General features: G+C 43.3%; 1 long non-coding RNA gene across 1 annotated transcript; it reads left to right on the top strand.

The window, feature by feature from the left end:
* Positions 1 to 2509: 2509 nt before the first annotated feature.
* LOC135321206 (uncharacterized) lies at positions 2510 to 6851 on the top strand. The gene is made up of 3 exons (XR_010380769.1): positions 2510 to 2580; positions 2714 to 2849; positions 6647 to 6851. It is a non-coding gene; the product is annotated as an uncharacterized LOC135321206 (long non-coding RNA).
* Positions 6852 to 8868: the final 2017 nt, after the last annotated feature.

Genomic DNA, 8868 nt, shown 5'->3' with positions numbered 1-8868 from the left:
CTTTATTTCTCTAAATATGAAGGAAATAAAGGTCCTTATTGGACCAATAAGCATGTTGAACCTGTCCCCAGTTGTTAATGAGAACATTAGTTCACTTAATATTCTGGGTAACTGCCCTGTCTCAGATAAATAATTTCTACAAGCTGCCAAATCCTCTTATGTTTTTGTTGTTGTTGTTGTTTGTTTATTTGCCCCAGCACTTGGGAAAAGGGAAACATCCAAAGGCCAATTGCCTGCCCAAGAAAGCCTGACATGTTAATGTCTTTTCTATCACAAATTTGCCTTGAACTTGTATGTAATAACGGAGCAAATGTTCTGTTACTTGTCAGAGCAGAGAATGGATAATTAAATATTTTGCTTTAACACTTACTATCCATATACCATTGTATCAAAGCAATTTCAAAAATATTACATTTAATCTTAACGGTAAAATTATATGCAATTAATCTTTATTAACAGTTCAAAGGAAATTATGTAACAAAAGGAAGTTGAAACTCACAAGGTGAGTCGGAATTCCCACCCTACTACTCATTAGCAATATGACAGTGCAAGTCACTGGAAGTAGATAACTCAGATTGCTCTAAAACTAAGAAGACAAAGCCACCTAACTCACAAGGTTTTCTAAGGATCAAAAAAAAAAAAATACAATACATATAGCACTGGGAAACTCCAAAGATCAGTACAGATGTCAACAATTTTTATTAATTATAGTTGCTATATTTAGTTTGTAGATGCCCAAAGATGTCAACAGTTCTGGTAAATTGTATTTCAATGAACCAATCTCTGTTGTGCATAGGTATTTTGCTACTGTGAATGCCTGGTTTTGACTAATGTCTAGTACAATAGCAAGGTTGCTGAACCAGAAAATCTGTGTATTCTGAAAGGCAGTCTCATTATCTATTGTGCAAGGCATAGAGATGGCTTTTCCCAGCGTAACTCCTTCCCACACGTGGACAACGTTTAAGAAGCACATTTCATGACTACTGTAGAAAACTTGTTGCAACATGGTTTTATAAAGTCTTCAGTAGGAAAATCTCAATAGAAGAACTAGAATATTACCTGAAAATAGATAACCCATTTGCTGTGAAATTAAATATCACACTCTTCATACTGCCGAGCAACAAACTGAGATTTTCTCCCATTGGTAATGAGAAAAATAGAAGAGTTTGAGATTAACTGTACTTTTAAATTTTCAGTAAAATATGTAACACATGATAAATTCTAGCAAAAGTAGCCTTTTAATCCAAGTGGTTGTAAAAGGGTCATATCTTTGTTTTCAGAGCTGTCTTGCTCATGGTCTTGTGTAACGAATGCATAAAATCAATCCCTGATTTTCTTCTCAATCACTATGACTTTTTTATTATTATTATGTCTGTCCTTTTGACCCATATGTCTCCTTCTTTCTCTGACCACTCTAAACATTTAGACACTTAAACCATCACTTGTTCCTATCAATTTTAGCCCTTAAATATCTCTTTTTTATTGAAATACCATCAGTTACAATGTGTCCATTTCTGGTATACAGCACAGTGTCCCAGTCACGCATTTATATACATATATTCGTTTTCATATTAACCCTTAAATATCTCTTAAGAGAAGCCACCCACTCCTCTCCATCACCATAAGCACCCAAGTCCAGGCCACCAGAACCCCTGCCTGGATGCAGGCACACCCTTGCCTTCCTCTGATCAAGCTTCCACACTGAAAACACAGAAATGTTTTCCAAATTCAAGTCTGATCTGTCCCCAGATTCATGTCTCTGATGTCAAAACAGTTCATCTAAAACTTAAAAGTACCCCAATTTCTTAAATGACCTTTCCTGTTTCTGCAGACATTCTCAACTGATATCACTTCCTGAAGGAAGTCTTCCCTGAGCCCCTCCTGGCTGAATCCCCTTCATGCATCTGCACTCAGTAACCCAGACCTCTCTTTCCTAGCATTTATCACAGCTCAGTCAAACTCTAGGAAAGCAGGAATTTTGTCCTTTTTTTTCTTTTTTATTGCAGTATCCTTACCACCTAGCACCTTGCTCACATATAATAGGTGTTCAGTATTTGTGTAGTTTCATGAATGATAGATAGTTATCACAAGGATTACAACAATTGATGAAATAAAAAAAGGCACAGACATAAAAGTACGGTACTCTAATGCACATGAAAGATAAGATACTTCAACATCACCAAGACAGCCACATGGAGCTAGGCACACAGGGTACCCTGTGCATAATGAGCCTGTATCATTCAGAACTTCACCACTTTTAGCATCGCTCAGAATGGCTTCATGAAGGAAAATTTCGTGGGAGATGGGAACCCTATGTGGTACTCATTCTGCCACTATTCCACTGTGTAATTTTTGATGCAATATTTTATCTATCTGGCTCTTGATCCTCATTTCTGTTTAAAAAAAAAAAAAAAGCGGCTGGCCAAAATGGTCTCCACATCCTCTTCCAGGTCAGAGTCCAACAGCACCCAGTGTCACTGACAGACAGGCTGCATAAGCAGAAGAGCACTGAAGGAGAGACCTTTGAGTCCCAGACAAGGTGGGCTCTGAGCTGGACCATGAAGGGAAGAGTCAGAGGAGGTAAGGGCAGAAAAGGACTTTCTAGAAGAAGCACAGGATTGGGAACACATGTGGTATTGGGGTAATAAGTAATAACACACCAAGCTTGGAAAAGAACCTCTCCCCATCGCTCCGCTCTCCTCCTTCCTTGCAGAAGCTGTTCTGGGATGCCCAGACGCGCGTCAGTCCCTCCAGCTGGGAGCAGTGCCTGGAGACTCTCTTCTCAAAGCCTCGGTTCCAGCTACTTGCAGGGCCCCACAACCGTTCCCCTGCTGGGGACCTCTGGAAAGGTGGGGAGGCCTGGGCTGCACACGAGTCATACATGTGTCAGTGATATCCACCCACAGCCGAGCTGGGCAAGGGCACAGATAACGGAGCAACTCGTCTCCAGGGTCTGGTCAAAAATGCCAGGGATTCTATTTCCTTCCCCCCAGCAGGGAAATCAGCCTGCACCTGGAGGCCCCACAGAGGCTGTTTAATAAGACATTTGCTTACATCCTTCCTGCTACCTCTGACAATATAATCCTTTCTGATTCCTTCCATGATTTGACTGTAAATGAAAAAGTATGATCTCACAGTTGGGGGCAACAAGCCTGCGACACCACTGGTAATCCACCGATGCTCCTGCATTTGATCTGCGGGATGGAATAGAGACCAAAAAAAAAGCATGTTTCCGGCAAAAATAACTCTTCCTCCCATGTGGGACAGATTGCAGCCTTCTGGAGACAGTCAGGGGAGCAGGGAGTCACTCTTGCTCATTTTGCCTTAAAATAAAACCTAAAATCCCACTTTTATAAATGACCGCCTCCATTGGGCTTAAGATAATTTTAAAGCATCTACATCATAAAGATCTCAGGGAACTGAGTGTATATATGAAATTGGAGGGCAAGTGCAAGGTCAAGGTGGGCAAGGAAACTACGTGGGAAGCTGGGGGGGTGGGGAGAGGGGACATAATGAGCAGGAAGAAACATAGTCTTCCTAGAAGTTTGCTCACTTTGTTCCTACATCCCTAAATCCCTCTGTGTCTCTCAGAGTTGGGAAATAAAGGGATGTTGCAGAGCTGGGAGCCACACACCCCCACCCCACCCTTCACTCTTTGGAACTTTGCAGGTGCAGGGTCTTTGCTTGACCAAACTCCACTTACTTCATTCCACCTCCCAGCCCACTATGCCCCCGTGCTGGGGAGACCTGGAGGGAGGAAGGTGGGGAGGTCAGAAGCCTGCCTATCAGTTTTATTTACCATGTGGTTTCAGCATTCTCTCTTTTTTTTTTTTTAATTGAAGTATAGTTGATTCACAATGTTATGTTAATTTCTAATGTACAGCATAGTGATTCAATTTTACATCTATATATTCTTTTTCATTATAGGTTATTACAAGGTATTGAATATAGTTGAATATAGCTATAAGTAAGACCTTGTTGTCTATTTTATAGATAGTAGTTAGAATCTGCAAATCTCAAATTCCCAATTCATCCCTCCCCACTCCCTGACTATTCTAATTATGAGGGACACAGCAATCAACAAAACAAAGATCCTGGTCCACGCAGACCTTCTATTAGGGGAGGAGATGGAGTCAGACAATCAATGAGAGACACTGAACAAGTAAATGACATGGTAAGTTAGAAGGTGTGATCACACAGTCTGGGAGAAGAAGTGAAGCAATTGGAGCAAAGAAATGACAGTGTTTGACTTACGTCAAGGAAGGATTGTTCTGTCTGCTCTTGTGGAGCCCCTGTGAAAGGAAATATTCCACGGAGGAGAAGGTTAACTGTTCGGACCTCTGGATAGGGTCACCAAATACTTTATCCTCCAAACCGGGATCCTTGAGGGTGAAAGGAAGCACTATTAATAATTATACAGAAACAGCAATTATGGACTGCAATGGTCCTGAGCAAATGGGACTGCAGGGTCACACAAGCCGTGGGCAAAGGGAAAGCAGCACAATGAGGAGGGTCTGCACAGACATGGAAAACAAACTTACAGTTACCAGGGGGAAATGGGGAGGGAGGGGTAAACTGGGAGTTTGAGATTTGTAGATACTAACTACTGTATATAAAATAGATGAACAGCAAGGTCCTACTGCATAGCATAGAGAACTACATTTAATCCCTTGTAATGGCCTATAATGGAAAAGAATATGAAAAGGAATATATATATATATGTATATATATATATATAATATACATCTGAATATATATATAATTATATATATATATTATATATATATCTGAATCACTATGCTATACACCAGAAATTAACACAACATTGCAAATCAGCTATACTTCAAGAAAAAAATGATGCTTTCATAAAATTAAAAAAAAAGAATGAGGAGAGTCTGAAATACGGGTGAAGGGAACCCTTCAGCTATTTTTAAACGTGGTCAGGGTAGACCTCATGGAGGAGGATATGCCTCACTTTTCTGAGGCCCTGTTTCCTCATCTGTAAAAGAAGGTGCTTCGCCTGACATCATTGTTAAGGACGCCCACAGTTCCGACACTCCGCCGTTGATAGACCAGGACTGGGGGCTACTCTCCCCAGGTCAGCTGTAAGAACGGGAAGAGGAGGGTGCCTGGGATTGTGGAGGGCATTCATCAGAGAGGCCCATTATTGTGTCTGCAGGCTGCATGCTGTAATCCTCAGCCCTCTTTTCAACCACCGACTGTACATTCTCAAAGCTGCACAGGCAAAATTTGTCCTCTGCTGCTGGCAGCCTTGTTCTGACTCACAAACTCATGCGATGGCCACCATTCCAGAGGGGCAGAGCGATGTCTACTCTCTCTCAGTGATCATCGTTCCTCAAATTGACCTTTTTATCCTTGTCCTGATGTGGTGTTTTCCACTGGGGGAAAAGGGGTGAGGAATAGCAGGAAGGCTGACAAAAAATGTTTATGAACTTTGGAGGTAGTTCTGGTTTTGAGAACTGAGGCAGTTCTCAGAGGAGAATATTTGGTTTTGAACAAATAAGCCAGAAATTACAGAAAACCAGCCAGGTGAAAATGTCTAGTGACAGTATGTGGGTGCTCAGGAGTGTGTAGAAAGGAGTCGATTCAGCCCAAGGATTAAGAGCAGTGCCTTCAAAGTCAGGCAAAATGAGGTTCTGATTAGCCACAGTTACTAAACTTCTGTGAGCCTCAGTTTGCATCATTTGCAAATGATGTTGATACTCTCACAGGGAGGGATGTTTTGAATGGACATGAAGTACGTAGCGTATCCAGCACAAGCTAGTGCTCAGTGTTTGGGAGACATGGCAGTTGCAACAATGTAGAAAGACAACTTGGAACTGTGCTGCTTCAGAGGACATGGCTGTCATCCTCAAATGCAGCAGACAGAAGGAACGCGGCTGAAGATCACCATTGCTATGGAAAAATTACTGCGGCTTGGCGACAATGAGTTACCCACAAATTCAGTGGCTTAAAAACTGACAACGTTTATTTTGCTCACAAACCTATAAATTGGGCAGGACTCAGCAGAGAAAATATGTCCCATTCTTCTCTGTAGCAAGTGGGGCATTTTCAAGATGGGAGCTAGAATCATCTTCTGAAAACTCACTTGACCCGTGTGTCTGGGCTGAGGAGACTCCCATAGCTGGGGGCCGGACAGCTGGAGCTTTCCTAGAATTTCTATCTCTGTGTACTCTCCCCATGAGCTCTCTCTCTCTCCAGCAAGGCAGCTTCAGTGTAGTCAGACTTCTCAGAGCTCAGGGCTCCCAAGGCGCATGTTCCAAAGAATGAGTGAGCCTGGGTTCAAGGGGAAGAAAATAGACCCTATCTGTCAATGGTGAAGTTCAACATTATATTGTATGAAAAGGAAGTGGGGTGGAACAGATAGAGTGTGGCCGTGATTAGGAAATAGAACCGGCCACACTTGCCTTTTTCCTTTGGTCAGTCTTTTGACTCCTCCTCTTCTGGTTCCATCTCCATTTTGATGGCGTTCTGATCACTCCCATGTCTTGACCTTTGCTTCAGTGTCCTGTTAATAGATTTAAAGTGTAACAGCTTGAATTTGGGGTCAGACTAAAGCAAAAGCTATCCTTGTCTTGCTCCTTGTGTAACCATAGGGAAATAATTTCATCTTTCTGATCCTTAGGTCTTACCTGGACGAAAATGAGGATGAAACTAACACCCTACATCAGGGTTCTCGATAAGTGATACTGTCTTTCTAATCCCAGTTGTTCCTGACCCTGGCCCCATGCAGACCAGAGACCTCCCTCCCGTGTCTGCCCTTGTGGACAGCTCCTCACCCACCCTCTCCAGGTCTTGTGAGAAAAATAGAACAAAAAATCAAATAAATACAAACAAGGGCATGCACTCCACAAGTACTGCCTCATATGCGACACTACTTCATCATTGCTAATGATGAACAGTCGACTTTCCCGGTGCCAGACGTTGGAAGCTGAGGGTGCCCTCTGTGCCCCAGTGTTAATTACTTCCTTGACTAACTCCGAGAGACACTTATTAATTTTGAAACTCTCTGCTTCTAAAGGGGCACACACCGATATAGCTGATGTCTCTTTCACTTTCTGAATTAAGGAACAAAAATGCCAGGCAGGGAAGAAAGGAAGAGTCTTGCTGAGGCAGAGAGAAAACAGGTGGAAATACAATCAGTTAAGACCCATCACCCAGGGACCGGTGGGGAACCGTGGAAAGAAGACAGACGCAGCGCTGCCTGACACCAAGTGACAAACAGACCTGGATTCTAATGAGTCTGCACTTTGGCACTTGAGGGTCTTGTGGTCTTAGGCTACTTTCATAGCCTCCGTGAGCCTCAGTTTCATCTGTAAAATGGGATTGTGACACCTACCTTGTAGAGTTGCTGTTAGTAATAGCGATCATCTTCCAACACAGCGCCTGATCCACAGCAATACACACAAGACACCACGCCTAACACAACCTTTACAGCTGCTACTCCTCCTCCAGTCAAATCCAGGCTGATCATCACAGGTTCCTGGAGACTTCTATAGGAACACATGGATGGGTCCTACCACAGATCCACTGAATCAGAATATGCAGGACTGGAGTCCTGGGACCTACATTTTTTTTTAAAGATCCGTATATGATTCTAATGCTCAGTCACATTCAAGAACCACTCATTTGATTCTTGCCATCACTTTTGTACAACCTCAGGCAAATAATTTCATCTTTCTGATCTTTAGCTTCATGCTCACTTTGGATGAAATAATTAATCCATTTTATAGATGAGGAAAGTAAGGATGGGTGAGGTACAACAAAATGACAAACCAGTGAGTGGCAGAGACAGGTGTAAAATGGTTCCTTGACTCCTAGTTCATTCCTGCGGGGAGCCAGCTGTGTGACTGTGGAAAGGTCACTTAGACTCTCTGGGCTTTCATTTCCTATACAAAATCGAGATAGAACCCCAGTTTCCTTACCCCTGGAGAAATATGGGGAAAATTAACATGAGTGAAGTGTGGGAACATAATTGCACACTTCTAGTAGAAGTAGAAGATGCTGTCCTGATTTCAATCCAAGACCTAGAACCTCTCTAGCAGTTAGCCTCCCAGCTCTCTATCCAGATTACTGGACAGAGTCCTTATCTATTTCTATCTACTGGACCAGAGGGAGGACTAGATCCAGAGCCCCTTCCCAGAGGAGGCTGGAATTGGGGCGAAGAGCGGTTTATAGTTCCTTGAGGTGACGAGAACTTGGAATATGGCTACTAAGGTGGCTACCATCCCCCTGCCTTGCGGCCTGAGGCTCTGAGAAAGGCAGTCTGCTGAAAAGACGGAACACTCATGCAGAGAGAAGAAAAGATATCAGGGGCCAAATAAAAGCCCTCCCTGCCGCTCCCACGTTCTGGTGCCGTCCATCCCTGGGGCCTCTGACGTTCCTTGAAGCACTCCACTGTCCCTATGATAGAGCCCCACTTTGTGCCACAGCTAGCTTACGTGAGCTTCTGCTCCTGAAATCCAAAAAACATACAGGTACCCGCCCACTTGAATAAATGCTTTTGCTGACGATGGAGACAAGGCACAAAAGAGAGGCCACATCCCTCTGCTCGCAGGAGGCCAGGGTCCTCTTGCTCCATTCGGTTACGTCCCTTGGGGTGTTTCCCAGCCCCTCAGAGGCAGACAGCGCGGAGACTTCTGATATCTTTATTCATAGTAGTGACCACCTTGCCATCTGCAGTGACGAGGACCATCATGTTCTGGAATCTTCTTTCAAAAACACCCAAGATGGCTTCTTGGCACCCTGCAGCTGTTTGTCCAGCCCAAAAGCAGGGACCAGAACTAGGAAATAACTGTGGACTTTACGTGAAAGACAAGTCTATTCGGACTTCTGTTTGGGGCCTAA

This window comes from Camelus dromedarius, chromosome 4 (assembly GCF_036321535.1).
Source record: "Camelus dromedarius isolate mCamDro1 chromosome 4, mCamDro1.pat, whole genome shotgun sequence".
NCBI lineage: Eukaryota > Metazoa > Chordata > Mammalia > Artiodactyla > Camelidae > Camelus > Camelus dromedarius.
The sequence above is the reverse complement of the archived record's forward strand: the minus strand, read 5'-3'. Positions and strand labels throughout refer to the sequence as shown.